Source organism: Dasypus novemcinctus, chromosome 14 (assembly GCF_030445035.2).
Source record: "Dasypus novemcinctus isolate mDasNov1 chromosome 14, mDasNov1.1.hap2, whole genome shotgun sequence".
In the NCBI taxonomy this organism is placed as follows: domain Eukaryota; kingdom Metazoa; phylum Chordata; class Mammalia; order Cingulata; family Dasypodidae; genus Dasypus; species Dasypus novemcinctus.
In genome coordinates this window covers 14,951,618-14,970,308 of record NC_080686.1, presented here as the reverse complement: position 1 = coordinate 14,970,308, position 18,691 = coordinate 14,951,618, and the positions used below count along the sequence as shown (strand labels likewise).

General features: G+C 37.7%; 1 protein-coding gene across 7 annotated transcripts in view; it reads left to right on the top strand.

Annotated features, from left to right (window-relative positions):
- ST18 (ST18 C2H2C-type zinc finger transcription factor) overlaps positions 1-18,691 on the top strand; it is a 292,702-nt gene that overhangs the window by 156,871 nt on the left and 117,140 nt on the right. The window contains exon 1 of one of the 7 annotated variants that reach the window (XM_058275523.1): positions 2,327-2,465. The exons of 5 other annotated variants lie outside the window; for them this stretch is intronic. The gene's annotated coding sequence lies outside the window, so the exon portion shown is untranslated. Of the gene's footprint in view, positions 1-2,326; positions 2,466-18,691 lie in introns of those variants that run through there. One more of the 7 variants, XM_071207815.1, reaches the window with a different exon arrangement.

The following is an 18,691-nucleotide window of genomic DNA, read 5'->3' as shown; positions in this document are numbered from 1 at the left end:
AAAAGAAACTTTGGACTGCTAATCCTAGGAAATGAGTTTTATGGATTGAATTCAACAAGGCTTCAGAAATGGTTCCATCTGCTGCCTAGCAGCTGGTGAAAGGATAAATTTAATTCATTAATTCATTTGGAAAAAAGGATCCAAGTAGCAAAGACTTCATTGCTCATAATGCATATAGGTGAAAACACAAACTGAAATCTGGTCCAGTTGATCATCCTAGATAATGAGCTACATTGTCTTCCCTTTTTTGATAAAGGTTTTAGTGATTGAGTCAATACGGTATTGATTTTTATGACAATAATCAATCATTGCCAGTTATTTCAACCATTAAAAAAACCATGAGGAAGTTTAAAGTAAATAATAGTTAAGAAACAGTAGGCGTTAGAAATTATGTACTTCTAATTTTTTGTATGTATGTGAGTGAGGCACTGTCATCTAAGCTTGGGTATGCTATATATCATATAAATGATATATATCATATCCCACTTCAATGAACTATTTTAGGTAGGTATCCTTCCATTTGTTGAAAATATTCAAAATTATTTTGCAATAAGATTAATATAAGTAAAGCATATTTTGCATTCTCAAAGCTTAGATTTATTCATAATTCGCTAGGTTGAAAATAATACTTCTTTTGTTTTTTCCACTTTCTATACCGCAAACTAGTTGTTCCAGACTCGGTTTTCACTCACACACTGCAGAGTACTTCAAAGGATAAAAAGTTGTACATGAAGTAGTTTTCCACAACTCCTCTGTCACATTAATCACTTTGACACAAGGACGTGAAATCCATGGGACCTGGAAAAGAGATTTAATGGGTTGGGCAGCCCAGGACACTTTAGTATCTCTGCATATAAATAAAAAAAGTTTGATGACAAGTTTCTTGAATTGTTTAAAATTAATCAATATGAGAAGGTATTAGAAAAGTTAATGTTGTTGAGTTCCTTTTAATTCATAATCCTGTTGATATAATTCTGTGCTACTCGTATTTTAACGAGAGTGAGGGTTCCCTTAAAAATGTGCAGCTCCCCTTTTCCGGCAAGGCAGACGTTTCCTGATTGCCCGTTAATTGGTCCACGGTGGAGATAAGACCATCCCTGAAAGCCAGGCAGCTTCAGCAGCCAGTGGGCATTTTAGCAATGCTCTTTGGATGGCGATTTCATGAATGGTGTTTTGACTTTTCTTTCTCTGTGGCCCCTAGCTCGCTGTGGTGGGTTTGTTGGAATTAGTATAAAGATTCTATTTGTACCCTGCGGGTTGGGTTAAGAATCAGGATTTTTGCATTTACTTGTGCTGCTGCATTGTTTACATAGCTTTCGTTTAGTTTTGATCTTTTTTTCTTTTCTTTCTTTTTTTTCCCCCCTTGCCTTTGAGGCTCTTCCACAGTGTCAGCTGCTGACTGATAGCAGGAAAACGGCCTCGTGGTGTGAATGAAAGAGGCCTAGCGGTTGGTAAACAGAGATAAGGAATAAATAGAGCACAGGCAAAAGCAGATAGTTCTGTGGGGGCCCAGATTGCTGCCAGTCTGTTCAAGGGAGATGCAGAGCCTGTCCTTTTCCCAGATTAAATTAGTGTGCGAAATCTCCAGTGACCCCCTCCCCTTCTCCCCATACTCTTTAGCCAAGCTGAACAGCCTCTGCTGTAAAGTATTCATTTTACCCAGGGACCGGCTGGACAATAGAACTCTCCCTGACACTTATGGACAGCTGTCGACATTCATAGAGCTTTCAGCATTTCAGTTGTCATAGGAGTGAGGCAGGGTTTTACCTTGTAACCAAAGAGAGGGCATACACGCAACTTTGCCAGTTCCGAGTTCCGAGCCTGCTTGGGCAGGGGGGTGGGACGGAGGTGGGGAGGGCGGGGGAGGAGTAAGGAGAAACTGCTAAAGAAAGCAGTTCTTTCTTGTTGTCCTAATATGATTACCTCAAGAAAGAAATGAACTGTCAAACCCAGGGTCCTGGCGGAGAGAAAAATATCTGAAAGTTTCCCCAAATCCAGGTCAGAGGTGCAACTAGGGACTCCAGGCTCGCCTGCTCTGCCCTTGTTTTGGCTAAATATGTGTGCGCTTTGTGACCTGCAAATAACCACCAGTGAACGGTAAGCCAGGGAGATACCGCTGTCGTCCCATTTTTAAATTTTTTTTATTTTTTTAGTGATTTACTGCAAATATATTCAGCATTTGACTGATTAAATAGACCTTCGGCAACCTTGAGGGTCACTGTAGAGAATGTACATAGAAAATACATCAGCCCATTGTACCCTGGCAGCTAATGAGATTGGTCGTTAAGTAAATGACACAAAGCCTACAAAAAAAGCTTAGCAGCTCACTAGAGTATCACCGAGTGTCCCTGCACACCACACAACGACACAAACACTGGACTAACCTAGCCCACCCCTGCTTTCTTCTACATCACTGCTTCCCTGATGTCAGCGTGAGAGGCAGAACAAAGGCTAGGAGGCACACGGTAAGTCAGGGCTGGCAATTAAGCCCCAGGGAGAAAGTAGAACAGATCTTAGCCTAACCAGGGGGCTGAAAGTCCGTTTCTCTCGACAACTAGGTCATAACGAAGGGATTTTGCTATCACTACTGGAAATATTGCTTTGGTGATCAGTGCTCTCATTTTGTTGTTACTGTTTTCTGCTTTTGCCATTTCACAAAAGTTTTTTGATCTCAAAAGTAAAGTGTACCCCCAAATGGAAGTGAGCATGAATTTGAGAGGTTGGCTGTTGGATGGAGAACCTGTGTTCTCACAAGCAACCACCATTCAGGTGTGTGTTCAGGTCTGAAAAACTTTTAAAGGCAGGAGGCAACTTTGATTTCATTTAGTTCTGCTTTGAGGAGGAAATGAAATCCCGGGTCTGCATTTGTGCAGTAAAGTTCATTCTTGTCAGTATCAAATTGTTTCATCTACAAATATATATTTGATGTCAGCTATGGGATTTCCTTGATCAGAATCTTAAAAATCAATCAACCAAACACAACAAAATGAGAAAAGAAAAGCTCCTCTTTTTCTTGTGTGTTCCATTTCTCTTGAATCTGGAAGTCTCTGCTATGGAGCTATAATACTGAATAGAATCAGTGGTTATTTGCCTGCTGTACTTGGAAAAACAATCAAAGCTATCTGACACTTGAGCAGCAATTGCTTAGTGTTTCCCTTGAAAAAATGCATTTGCAGTATTTAAGTATAGCATTGCAGGTTCATTTTAGAGAAATATAGCAACAGGAAGTTGCCAGAAAGTCTTATTTGGCTTGCTGAAATGTCTGTCTGCCTTAGCCTTGTGTGTTCAGAGGATGTTTAGTTCAAGAGAGGATGATATTGTTACCAGACATTCAGGTAAAATAAATATTTTATTCTAAGAACTGTCAGCTCAGTGGATTGTCAATGGCTTAATAAACTCTGACAATCTCGTTGAAAAATTTTTAAAAAGTATTCTTACTATAAATGTGGTGTTGTGAAATAGATGTGTCTGGAATACTAGTGTCAGGATTCAATTTTTAAAGGCACTGTCATTTAATATTATAGAGGCATGTCAAGATCATCTGTTCATGAATTAAATCTCTCTACGATATAGAAATCAGTTTGCTAATTTCCATTCCTTACACTGAAACATTTTTATTTATATAAGAGGGTAGAAATATTATGGTACAGAACAAATAGTTTGTTATTATTCATGAGAGATCCATAATATAGGTTCAAAATATGCTTTGGGAGATCAGAGGTCATACACTGCTTTTTCTTTTTTTCTCTTGATGTACTTTTCCAAATGTATTCCTAACATTCATTTTATTTATATAGTTAGTGTAAAAGCATGTATGTGTGTATATGAAATATGTATTATGTATTACAGACTCTAAGTATTGTTTTCCTAGTAACCAGAATTTAGAAGGAAAGAAATAATAATAATATTAATAATAATGTCTTATTAATTTCAAGAAAAACATATGTAGGGAGGATGGACTTTGATTTTACTAAGTAAAGATTTTTCTAATACGTAATCTCATCACCAGGACTTTCAGGAGGTAGAAATCATGGGGGGAAAAGCAAGCTTCTGAAAATGGCTACAACTGCTACCTAACAATTTTAGTTAGCAGAGTTATGTAACTAGTATATTCTTTAAGACATTATTGATACATGAGGTTATCTTTCTGTGCTGAATGGTTTTTAATTTCAAACACCATTTATTATAATTTATTTTTCTATCATTGCTGATGTTCATGATTTTAATTCAGAAGTGAATTGTTCAGAAAAAAACACAATTATTTTGAATGGTTGTAAGTATTATCCCCTATCCTTAGCAGTACAGCAAAGAGTGTGCAAACTTGAGTGAAATTCACTGGTTTCAACTGCAGATAAAACTGAGTAGAATTATTTCACAGAAATGTAATTGTCATTCTACAAAACAAAATAGGACTGTACTGTAATTAAGAGCACAGATCACTACTGTATGTTTCTTCAAACTTGTTTCCGTTAATATTGTCTTTGAATTTGAACAATTTTTTAATTTAGTTAAGAAAATACACATTATTTCATCTGCTGTTATAACTTCCTTCTTTAAAGAAATTTAAGGAACTTAATTTTTGTTAAGAGTAGAAAACTTTGTATCAATGAACTTTTATTCAGATTCACTTACTTAACCACTAAGTATTATTAAAACTAGTTGGTTCAAACGCCGTACTGGGTTCTGGGAGTGATAAAGAGATGTCCCCACCACTAAACAGCCACAATCGAAAAAGGGTTGTAAAACATTTCCTGGGGAGTAGGCAGTCACACTGTGCCCTATGGGTGATAACAGTCCCTGGAGAGTCTATGACACACCTTTCTCCAGTTAAGACTGACAAACGTTTGAAACCTGGTTCTTCTTACAAAGTCCGCATCAATAAAGTTATTTAACTTTTTGGGACCTCAATTTCCTGGTCTGTAAAATGGGGTTGGGGGAAACATAGGCAGGGCAGGGGTAGCGGCAGTAGGTAAATCTTGCTTTTATGTGAAAATCAAATAAGTTAATGTCCCTAAAGCCCCTGGTTACAGCAGGTGCTCAAAGTGTGTGTTTCTTTTTACTATGACTTGGAGTTTGAAACTCTAAGTAGACATAACAATATCATATTATTTAGTCCCTACACATTTGCCTCAACCAATACAGAATTCTTTCTCATGTGTTCATTTTTAGAGTCCTAAATTTTGTAAGGATTGTGACAATTCCATTTTACGTGGCTTAGTGCTCATAACAACTCTAAGGTAACATGTTTAAAATATTAAATGTGTATTAAGTATAGATGATTAAATTGGCATATTATGCTTATTTTATTAATATCAATCAAAGGTGTGCATTACAATTTCATTACACTTTAGCTCAAACTTTCTATAAGCAGAAATGCTTAATTTTGTTGAATTTGAAAACCTGTAATTTGAGTATTAATTACAGCAAAGGTCATGGACCACTAAGACTGTGGGTTTACTCCTCGTTTCTGTACTTTTGGGTTTTTAAAATTAATATCTTTATCTTTTGATTTTTCCCCTTTGGGATTTGGTTCATAAGTTTTGCACTACATTTTTTCTTTTTAAATTGGTACTTGAACCTAGTTTATTGCTGAACATTCTTTCTTAACAGGTACAATTATATTCTAGTGAACTCTAAGGGATTATCTGATTTTCTTTACAAGTATTTGAATTATTATTTTGTCAAATGTTGCATCAAATTTATAATGTCTCAGGCAAGAACATATTATCGTTTTGGTTTAACAGTTCAGATTTTGTTGCTAGGAGTAAGGTTTTTGTAAGGTTTGACCTGTATATTTAAGTTGCAATTTTGAGAGAATTTTGTGGTAAGAAGAGTTTTTGTATCCATGTATCCTGTGTCCACAGGTAAATTGTACTGGCCAACAAAAATGTCTATGCCTTCAGAGTTTTATTAATAACTCATGCACACTATTAAATAGAATCAACTACAACACTATACTAACTCTTTAGATGAGAACATTTTAATTTATTTAATTTATATAGTATAAACAAGAAGGTGCTAGAGATACCTGTACAAAATACATGTTCTCCAAATATCCCTAATTATTATATTTGCTGATTTGATGGGGTGAAGTATATATTAGTTGATACTATTCTAATGAAGAGTTACACTTGGTAATTCCATGAAAAATATTCACATTACGATCTCATTTTTAAAATATTCACAAATTTTTGTGCTACCAAAATTTTAAAGTAACATAGCTAATTTAATGTCATTCCCTCAATTTTGAGTTTTTCCTCATGAAGGCAACAAGGCTAAAGTATACCCTGTAAACCTTGCCTCATTCTTCTTTTCAGATCTGTCATATATGAATCTGATTCTGTTTGAGTGAATTCATGCTTGGCAGAAGACAAAACTAAATTAACCTTACTTATAATGCGATGCAGAACAAGGCAGAAATAAAATGGTTAATTATTTAAATAGAATAAATAGTATTTTCATACCTGGAATATAGCTTAAAGAGAATATATTAAAAAATGAAAAATTTTGTTATTGAAAACTTAATTTGTAAAAGAATGTCATAAACTAGAAAGATGCATCCACTCTTTGTGCTTTTGTTTCTACAGTATATGTGCTATGAGTGAAGATGGAGATATTTATTTCTTTTACATTTTCTTCTTTCAAATACCAAACAACGGTAAAGAATTAGTCTTACCATTTCAATTCTGAATGGCTAAAATGGGCCGAGGATGGAATATGTTTATGAAGAAAATGAAATCAAGGAAAGATTGAGGTTGACAATATGACCACTCCAGAAAGGGGCAAAAATTAAAGAATACAACCCATTACATGCAGAACTCTTGCTCTTTTTTGTGTGAAAGATACCAGTGTCTACCAAAAGGGTTAAAGAAAATGCATTCTGTTGCATCTGCTTACTAAATCCCTTACTTTAGTAGAAATTCAAATTTTGTAAAGATTATTCGTTTTATTGATGCATATAATTATAATCACAAGCCATCTGCTGATTTGGCAGGCATGGTTAAAATTCTCTAACTCTCATAACCTTTCAAGTACAGTGCCCTTGGGACTCTATTTCACTTTTATATTTTGGAAAACATGTAGGGACAAATAAGGGCGGTCATCTGCAGAATGTCAGACCTGAGGAAAAGGCAGAACGGAGGTCGAGTGAGCTGCTGTTGTCATTTTTTAATCATAGAGGAAGTTATTTCTCTTTTTCTTTCTTCCTTTTTTTTTTTTTTTGTTGTTATTTCTGACTTCATGAAGGATTATCCTGGTTTCTATGATGTAGTGGGAATTTTTTTTTCCTAGGGATTAAAGCTCTGTCATTTTACTCCCCAGAGGCAGGTTCCAAGTCTAAACAAAGTAAGCAAACAAAAAACCTTCCAGAACTTGCTCTCATTGGTTTTCACAGGTAACTTAAATACATTTAACCCAGACTTTTTTGGAACTGATAGAACACTCCATTGGTTTTATTTTTCTAAAATACTCATTCAGTTGAATGTCCTTCCAGCCTTAAATTTCAGACTATAGAACAGCTTGCACGTTTTGATACGGGCCTTTTGGTTTACAGGTCAAATTTCCAAGAATTACTTCATTGGGCATGTTTCTTCCAAAATCAGACCTTATCCCCCAGAGGATTCCAAGGTTCAGGTTTGCAGACTATGAGAGGTTGTGATATACTCTCTAGCACAGCAGCATGCATTTAAGCTGGGGGTGTTTGGAGAAGCCATAGGGTCCCAGGCCGAGCTTGTTGTATAACGGAAAAACACACACATACCAGTTTCTCTCTCTCCCTCTTCCCCTCTCACTCCCTGATCCCTATCTCCAGTGCACAGACACACACATACACACTTGTTACACCATCAGTCCAAGAAATATTTCTTAAGATTGGGCAGATATGAAAAAGAACTGGTACAAACGTTGCACTGATGGTTTTTTCCCCTGACAGTGATGAAATATATACTACTACTGCTACTAGTAAACTTTAACACAGAGTATTATAGGCTTGCTCTGTGCCCAGCCCTGGGTTAAGCTCTTTATAGGTATTGTGTAATTTAATGTTCATAATAATCCCATTCATTCTCCTTTTGACAGATGAAGCAACTGAGCCTGAGGGAGGTAAAGATGCTTTTCCTTAAGCCACTACCGGGGTTGAGTCTGGAACCCAAGTGCGAGTGTCCCCAAACACCTGCTCTCTCAGTGTCTCCCAAGTCAACATGGTCACTACAGGAGAAAAGCAGAGTCAGCCACACATCACTAAGTGGCACAGAGTCCCAAGGACATGGAGTTCTAGTCACAGTTAAATATCATTAAGTCATTGAGTGATCCTGAACAAGGACTTGCCAAGGTGCTTTAATTCCCTTATTGAAAACTTCTCTTACATGGAGGCCACATTAGGTAACCTGTGAGGTGCTTTCATCCCCCCAATAAGTCTATGAACTTTTAGGAAGAAAACATACCAAGAATTTGGAAACTAATTCAGATACAGCATAAGCATCCGTTCTACCTCCCTAAGCAATGCTCATTTTTAGATGCCATTGAAGCCTAATCTCAGAAGTAACTTGTTCTAAGAGACACAGGAGCCTTAGCTCTGGTGCAAAATGTCAGATCAAAAGTTGAACATTTGTTCAAACAGCCAGAAGTAGAAATAGTAACTCTGAGTAGAAACATAGACTCATAGAGACATGCTTACTGTTGAATTATTCCTCTGTGTATTTTGGTGTCAAGCAGAAAACATCATTTTTAAAATTATAATCATCATATATCACAAGCAGTGTGCCAACCACTCTCCCAAGTACTTCACATCTACTAATTCTTTTAATTCTCATGATGACAACAAGAGAAACAGCCCACAGGGTAGCGATGACAATCACCCCTCTTTCATAGTTGAGAGGACCGACAGCCACCTTTCTGCAATTATGTGGCTATGTCAGAACCAGGACACAATCTCAGCACCAAGGCTGCCTCCTGAGCCCGAATCCCACCCCAGCTGCCTCATGCTTTTGCTGCATGAGCTTGTCATTAAGATTTCACTTGAAAGAAGGCTCCACTGCTTAAAAAAAAATGTTTGGGAGCACAGATGAGAGGTTGCAAATAGGATTAGACACATCACGGTATTTGTTTTTGTATTTTAGGTTTTAATTAGGCAGTTACTATTATAATACTCATACTGTTTCCTTAAATTATTATAGAAGATTAACCTGAAAGTGTTTTTTAATCTTTTCTAAATACCATGTGGAAAGTATAATTCTAAGTAAAAGGAGTTGAGTTAATGAGGTCTGATAAAAATCCTTTAGATGAAAACCTATATTTAAAATAATTTTATTCTTCCTAAATACCTAGCAGGAAACTTTGAACCTATTAAGAAATAAGTACTTATTGAAGGAAGTTAAGGTGAGAGAAAGAGATGGAATGAGGGAGGGGCAGGAAGGAATATGAGAAAGAAGAGTTTCCACCACAATATCATAACTTTTCCTAGGTGAACAATGCATCAAATTCACAAGATTTTAAAATATTTTACCCCAGCTGGGTATGATTTAAAATAATCCTTGTATTTTTTTTTACACAAGTTTCCAAACAAGTAAAATTTTTTTTAAAAAGATAAATATCAGAGCTAGACAATTGTGAACAGGTTATTTAGACTCCGTACAATTAACTGATTTAGAAATTTCTCTGTGTCTAGTAAGTACCAGAAGCATATGAAATGAGTGTAGGACATATCACCCACCCTCAAGAACCTTGTGTGCCAGAGTAGAGGAAGTGGTCTAAGCAGTGGCTCTCAACCTTGTTGGGTCATTGCCCATACAGCAGGTGAGGCGTGTGGAGGACTGTGGCTTACAGGAAGATGAAGTAGGCTGTGGGCACATGCAACCTCACGAGCTTCTCACCAGTGCAGTCAATTCCCTTGTCCTCTAAAAGGGTAAAGGTGTGGTGCAAAGGATAGAATGGCTATCTTTGCTTGGAGGTAACAACAGAAAGTTTTCATAGAAGAGGCATTTAAAGAATCTTGAATTCATCCATTCAACCAGCTCTGTTGCAACAACTATCTCAAGTGAGGATGTAGACATAAGAACTCAAAGACTTCTTGCCTCGCAGATGACACCAGCCTAATGGCACTCAAAATACAGGGGGATCTGAGCTGTGCAACAGGCAGGTCAAGGAAATAGATTTGAAAAATGTTAGATCGTTATAATCAACAGCCACCAGATTTGGATTACAGAGTGGATGGTTAACCAAAATAGAACACTGAAAGAAGAGGCAGAAGTGTCAGAGAAAAGAAATACAAAGAGTTTCTCAAAGAAAGGAGAAGAAATTGTGTTAAACGCCTAGAAGACAGACCCAGTAATTCAGAGATAACCAAAGGGAGGTGTCACTGATGAGCTTGGCCAGGGAAACGTGAATGGAGTCAGAAGCTAGAAGCCAGATGGCCATGAGTTTTATAGGGAAAGCAGGGTGAAGGAAAAAAGCTGTCCCTGGGAATTTTTTACAAGTTGACTCTGAAGAGCAGAAATAACAATATGGACAGGAGAACTATGTTTACATGTGGAGGAGACGGACCCCAGGAGTTTCGTGAAGTTATGGAAGAAGGGGAAAATACACGAAGTAGGAAGTATATGTAAGTACAGCCCAAGAGATAACGTAACCTTAGAAAGAAGGAAGGAACCACTTTTCCTAAAACCAGAGGAAAGGAGATGGAAGTAGATGCAGACGGACATGTATGTGAGTATAAAGATGAAATGTTCACATTCAGAGTTGATCGCCTTAAAAATCCTCCATGAAAATAGAGTGCCAGACTCTGTGTGGAATGGTTTTAAACTGCCAGTGCCTTTAATGTGTTTCTCTTTATCAATTCTTTCATTCGTATCCTGCCATTATTAAAAATAAATGGATCTACCCAACTCCTAAATGTTTGTAACTGATATTGGCACAGAATCTCAGAAGATGGCAAGCTTAATGAGAACCAGAAGAGCTAGAATTTTCCTCTTGTATTTGATTTGTCATAAATGATGAACCTGAATTAGAAGGTCGAAGGAAAAATGGAAAGTGTCCTTCCACCCGGAGTCAGATGGAGGAAGGCTGGAAAGAGTGGGATGGGGAAGAGATTAGCTTCCCTCACAGAGAACATGTGTCACCGAATTGGGAGTAATATTTTTGGACCATAACAGGCAGCAGATATATTTCTGCTCCAAATTTCTCTTCCTGTTTTTCCTTCTTCACACCAAGCATAGAACCTCAGCTGTTAGCCATCTTGCCACACCTTTACCACCTTCACCCCAGGCTAAGCCACCTTCTCATACTCAGGTGACTGCCATGGCTTCGGGATTGAGTTCCCTACTTCCACTCCTCTGTGCAAAGCTGTCCAACAGCTTCCTGCCACACTTACTTCCTGCCACACTTCAAGTAAAATACAAACACCTTATGATGATTTTTATGACTCTACCTGTTTGTTTGTGACTTTATCGAGATATAATTCACATACCATTCAATTCACCCCCTGAAAACGTACAATTCAATGATCTTTAGTATATTCACAGAGTTGTGCATTCATTACCACTATCAGTTTTAGAACATTTTCATTTCTCCAAAAACAAACTCTGAACCCATCACCCTCCAATCCTTCACTGCTGCCCAAGTCCTAGGGAACTACACATCTATGATATGTCTCTATAGATCTGACTTTTCTGGACATTTCATGTAAGTGGAGTCATACAACATTTGATCGTTGGTGACTGGCTTCTTTCACTTAGCGTAATGTTTTCACAGTTCATCCACATAGGAGCATGTATCAGAATTTCGTTTCTTTTAACTGCCAAATAATATTCTATTGTTTATTTATAATAAATGTACATCAAATTTTATTTATCTATTCATCAGTTGATGGGCATTTGGGTTGTTTCCACTTCTTAGATGTTGTGAATAATGCAGCTATGGACGTTTGTATAAAATTATGTGTGGCCCTATGATTTCATTTCCTTTGGGTTTATACCTAGGAATGGAATTTCTGGATCATGTGATAACTCTATGTTTAACCATCAAGGAATTACCAGACTGTTTTCCAAAGTGGTTTCATCATTTTACATTCCCACCAGCAGTGTATGAGAGTTCTGATTTCTCCACATCCTCACCAATGCTCGTTGCTGTTGGACTTCTTTATTGTGGCTATCCTTGTAGGTGTGAAGTGGTACCTCATTGTGGTTTTGATCTTCATTTTTCTGATGGCTAATGATGTTGAGCAACTTGGAGAAATGTCCTTCAACCCCTTTGCCCACTTTTAATTGGTTATTTGTCTTTTCATTCAGTTGCAGGAATTCTTTATATATTCTAGAGGGAAAGACTCCACCTATTTTAACCCTAGGCACATACATGGATCTTTGTACATTTTCTCAAACCAGCACAGGTTATTCTTACCTCCATATAAATAACTCCCATACTCTAGCCTACACTATTTTTCCATAGTGCCTATTACTGCTTAATATTGTGATCGATACTTATTGTTTCCTTGGCTCTTGGTTTGGTGTACACACTGGAATATTATAATTTCTGGGTAGTCCATCTCCTTATCTCTATCATATAGAACAGTACCTATCTCATGATGATGAGAAGATGTTAAAATTAAACAAGTGGACATTGGAACTAGAGTTCAATTCCCAGTTCTGCTCCTCACTAGCTGTGTGATCGTAAGTAAGGACTTACTTTAAGGGTTTGTAATATGGGAATAAAAGCGTATATAATATATAAAATATATAATATAAAGCATATGTAATAGTATCTAGCAAAAAGAAATAATAACATAGAACACTATTAATAGATATTTTTGAATGAATACTTAATGAATTTTCCTGCTAGCTACATGTTCTCTTGAAGACAATGGATTTTTTAATCTCCAAAGATGTAATGACTCTTATCAACACACATCACCACCATGAACCCATGTGGATATTAACTAGAGACTTCCTACCTGTGAGCACCGCCTGGGACAGACCTTGCTCTGATGGCAGAAGGTTCCAAATGTGCCATCTCACATGGTCCTTACAGCTCCAGGAGGGAGACTCTGTCTTTGTCTCTTTTTTAACAGATGAAGAACCTGAAGGCTAAGGGGGTTACATGCTGTTCTGAGATCACATGAGTAAGTTCTAAGAGTTGGGATCAAACTCAGGTCAGTCTTGGTTCAGAAATAAATTGAGTCACTTCTCCAAGCCTTGGATCAGAGTTCATGGTCTCCAATCATCAACAAAGCATTTACCTAGATCATTTATTTCTGTCTCCCCCCTACCACGTACCAATTTTATGATTTTTGCCATATTCCAATGTTTCCATTACCTTAGCACTCAGTGATTTTCTGTCTTTCCGCCCAGTCTATATTCGGTCTAAATGCATTACAAAAGTTCACGTTCCTTGAGCTCCCACAGTATCATTGGGAGTCTTCTTATGATTTCCTCAAAGGAAGATTTCAGTTTTATAGCTTTGGACTTCAACTTTAACTTTTTAGAAATATGAAGAAAAAAACTTTAGTAACAGACAGGACTTTTTTTTATTTATTTATTTATTTATTTATTTATTTATTTATTTATTTTTAGCGACCAGGGCTGGGAATTGAACCCAGGACTTCATATTTGGGAAGCCAGCACTTAAACACTGGGCCACATTGGCTTCCCTGAGCTTGTATTTTTCATTTGTTTGCTTGTTTGTTTTGTTTTGTTTTGTTTTTAGGAGGCACCAGGAACCAAACCCAGGACGTCCCATGTGGAAAGCAGGTGCTCAACTGCTTGAGTCATTCCTCTCCCCTTGGACAGGATTTTTTAAAAAGATTTATTTATTTATCTCTTTCCACTCCCTTGTTGTTTGCACTTGCTTTGTCTGTCTTCTTTGTTTCTTTAGGAGGCACCTGGAACCAAACCCAGGATCTCTGATGTGGGAGGGAGGTGCCTAATCACTTAAGCCACCCCCTTTCCCTGCTTTGTTGTGTCTCTCTTTATGTTTCTCCTTGTGTCTCTTCTTGCATCATCTTGTTGCATCAGCTCACAGCGCTTGCCCATGCACCAGCTCATCGTCCTGCTCGTCTTCTTTAGGAGGCACCGGGAACCTCTGCTCCCTGCTTTATTGCATCTTTCATTATGTTTTTCTTCTTGTGTCTCTTGCTGCACCATCTTGTTGTGTCAGCTTGCCACATCTGCCTGTCATGTCAACTCACTGTCTTCTTTAGAAAGCACCAGGAAATGAGCCATGGTCCTGCCACGTGGTAGACAGGAGCCCAATCTCTAGAGTCACATCCACTTCCCTCGTACAGGATTTTAACACTTGTTCCTACTACCAGTGTGAACGTTCACTTACTTTGCATTGGAATAATTGTGTCAGCTTCCTTAGGTTGTGAGACTTAATACAAGCATGAGATGCCTAGTTCAGTGCCTGGGTCAGGATCAATGTCCAATGAATGGGCAGCTATTGCTGAAAACCTCATGGGATTGTGTTTTTGCTCATTGACTTCCTTAGACCATTTAACCCATTCTACAATCTATTCCTTACCACCACCATCTATGTAATTTGACATCAGTGTGTCCCTGAGCACATTCATTTATATCTTTACAATAAAGTATATTATATTTCTTCTATTAATTTTTCATTTTATGTCCTGTTGTTTTCAGAACTGTCCAATTTATTTTCATTATACATTTTTAACATAGCAGTCATTCATCTAATTTTAATATATGATTAATCTGGTAGTGATAGTACTTAAATTTAAATATCCACTTCCACTTTGCATTAAAGTTGACAGGTATGTGTGTTAGGGTATAATAGTATTACATATGCTTTTTCCCCCTTTTTCTTAATTTGTAAAGTTTGTCTCAATTTATAAGTAAACTGTCCAAAAATAATTTCCTACTTCACAAGTAGGAAACTGATAATATATAACACCAATAATAAAATATTATCTCTTTGAATCATCATGTTTATTAGTCTTATGAAAGTTTAAACTACGTGTTTTTCACTAGCATCCTTTTCAGTGACACACTGTAGACATTTGCATGTTTTATCTCTAAATATTTAACCTATTGTTTTCCTGAAGTTCCTATCCCAGAGGCCTCATCATGGTTCCCTATTTCCTTGATAATTACTCTGCTGATTCTCATTCCAATCGTCAACTCTCTCTTGTCAATGGAGGCAAAGCAGAGAGGAGGCTGTCGCTGGCCAGCAGGAGATCCACCCTAGAGCATACAGTGGGCGCGGGAGCCGCAGTTCATTTCAGGGGTCTAGGTTCTATGACAGGAGCTAAGTGGCTTCCTCGGGTCCTGAAATGCAGTCATTGGGACCGCAGGAGATAAGGACACCCGTCCAACTTATTCTGAGGCAAGTTCTTCATTTCACAAGCATTGCAGTCATTCACATGAAAATCCATTGAGTAAAATGGTATTTCAGAGAGCAGATGTAGCTCCAGTGGTTGAGCTCCTGCTTCCCATGTACAAGGTCCCAGTTTCGATCCCCGGTACCTCCTTTAAAAAATAGGATTCCATAGTCCTTCCAAGGCATTTTCTTCCTGCACACGCTTTTTGGGAAAACTTTAATGTTGAAAAATATATAATCTGTTGCCTCTGGCAGAAGACCAAGCAGGTTGGGGACCCTCAGTAATCTGCCACGACTAATGAAACTCTGTGATATAAAGAGAGAAACCAATTGGCTGATGAAAGCCAATAAAAAATAATAGATTGGAATTGGGTAAGCATAGGACAAAACTCCTGATGTGAACTGCCCTGACCTCCAATTAATTGAATAAGACAACTATAAAACCAGATGTTCAAGTGAGCAAAGGCGCTCATTTAGTTTGATTCATTGTGACTCTTAAAAACCATCCAAGGAGAGAGAGATCAGTTAGGACCTGGGCATTTATGTGCTGGCTCAGCCAATGTGAACCTTGTTGGGTATTTCCATTCTAAATTTGCATGACAAATTCCTCTTCACTCAAACAATACACAGCCCTGATGCTTTTACTTCTAGGGGAGAGTTCTTATCAAGCACATCAGATGGTTCTCTCAAGTTATCAAGAATGACTTCAGGACCCACATCTGCTCACAGATTTCTTTTATGGCCTCTTTAATTTGTACAGCAGAAATATTTGGATTATTAAAGTGACACGCCCCATACACCCCTCTCCACTCACTAAGGACTCCATCTGTTTATATGAAAGTTCCCCCTACTTCTCTGGAAGAATAGGTGCTTAATGAAGACTTGAATAAGTTAATGATTAATTAAATAGCATGTTCTATACCAACAAGGTTAGTTAAACTGGTATTCATTAAATTCCATACTTGTGACATCTTGCATTTGGATGAGGTTTATACTTTAAAAATAGCTGTGTTGAATATCTGGGATAGCAAACAAATTTACTGGTGACAAGAATTCAGACGGGCCATTGATTCCTTTAAAACTCTCTCACCTGCTCACCGATGTTTCTTACACTGAGTCATGTCTAGTTTGCTAGGCTGCTATGACAAATGCCACATAAGGGATGGTTTAGCAACAGGAATTTATTGGCTCTAGGCTTGGAAGGCTAGAGGTCTTACAACAAGGGGTCAGCAAGACCATGCTTTCTCCTCAAACCTGTAGCACTCTGGGCTTGACGTGCCACAGTCCTTGGGCCTCCTCGGCTTGCATCTCTGCCTCCCATCCCATGTCCATCCCTTTGCCTGGTTTCTGCTAAATTCTAGCTTCTGATTCCTTTCTACTGATTTCTCTTTACAAGACTTCCAGCCATACAGATTAAGTTGGCTGCACATATAACAATAATATCTTCAAATGTCTTATGTACAAATAAATTCGGACCCACGAGTATTTGGATTAAGAATATGTCCTTCAAAAAAAATAAATAAATAAAAAAATAAAAATAAAAAAAATTAAAAAAAAAAAGAATATGTCCTTCATTGAGGTACATAATTCAACCTCCCACAAGCCATGATGTCCTCAATCTACTAAGGTACCAATTAATAGGATCCTATTTCAGGTCACCAAATAGTATCTCTCGGCCTGAGCAGATTAACACCAAAGCTCTTACCTTCTACTCAGTAACTTGCTGTTTGGAGTGTCATCCTCCATTTCTTTACTAAAACATACTCAGGAGATGCTTCATTCTAGAATCTAGTTAATTACCAACTGGCTGCACTCCCCTCTTTCCAAAATGTGTATTCCAGCGAATGGTGTTGCAAAATGTCCTTGTAAGAGCTCTATCCTGAAAATATTTACATGAATGGCAATGCAAATATATTTTTAGTAGTAAAATAAAATGTTTTGTCCCCCAAAAAGTTTTCCAAGCAATGTGTCCCCAAAATAGCAACAATCAAAAAAGAACACTTCACATATGATTGCATGTGAGAAAGACATTGTACCGTTTTTAAAGTAAGTCAGAATTTACTAGGGCTGGTAAAATATTTACCGTCTCAAGGAAACTCGCATCATTGCTTGACATTTAAATTTGCTTTTATGATATAATTTTTAATTAGTTCATTCTTGTGTTTTATTTGCTTCTGGCAAGTTTAAATATTGTGTAAAGCCTTGGATTTGTAATTTGTGAGCTCACATTTAATAATGGCACCTGTAGTGAAGAAGTGCATAATTGTTGTTTCTTTCTTGGTATGAATGGTTTCATCTAGAGGGAAGATCAAGTTCAATGAGGTATAGAGTGGTTCTCAGGATGTACTTCAATGATGAGCCAGATCATTCACTTTTTATGTCGATCTCTCCACCATAAAGTATTAAAACCAGAGCAGATAAAGAGTTCTAGAATACAGTGGAAGTTTAGTCTTGTTCTTTGCTTCTGTTCCCTGTGTTTATAGAGTCTTTGACCTATGGGGATTGCAGTTTTTCCCTAGTAACTGAGGCAGGGTTTCCCCAAGCATGGACATCAGCATCATCGGCATCATCTGAGCCCTTGTTAGAATGCCCATTCTCAGGCCCCCACCAGATACCCACTTAGACAGTAGCAGGCTCCCCAGGGCTCTGGCACAGGCTAAAGTGTGAGAACGATGGCTTTGGGGCTTGACTCTTCAGAGCATCGTCCCTGCATCAACAGAATCACCTGGGTCCTTATTGACTAGACCCCAGGGTGTGGGAATGGGAACCTGCACTTGAACAACCTACTCAGGTGATCCTGGTGCATATTAAAACCTGAGAGCCACTGAGCTAAGGCTGGAGCAGCAAACTTACCAAGAGGAGTGTATCTATTCAGAGGCGAGCGGAGGTTTTCAAAGTGGAACTCAATGAGGCATCCTGGTTTTTATACCTCTCAATTACCTCTTGAATGAAAACAGGGGGAGGGATACGTAAACCTCTTTGCTGCAATGTTCAAAAATACATAAAGGGCACTTTGTGCCAACATTATGAGATGGACAGTAGGGCCTTTTCAGAGGAATACATCGTGTGTGTGTGTCTATATAGATGCTTATAATATATGTAACCTCCCACTATGATTCAGATATATTAGGTGAAAGCAGTGTTCTTTTCAGATCTATTTTTTTAACTCTCCTTTGATCAGTTCATTTTTCTATGTACAAATAAAGCTAAGAAATTTTTCTGTCTTTTCATCTAGATAATTTTCTACTTTTGAATTTCACTTTCTATAATATGGAATTTTTTCAGAAGTCTTTTTAGCAGTGAAGGGAGTTACAAACTTTTGAAGCTACCACCCCTCTCCATAGGGTGATGGTAATGATGCTAAGGGATC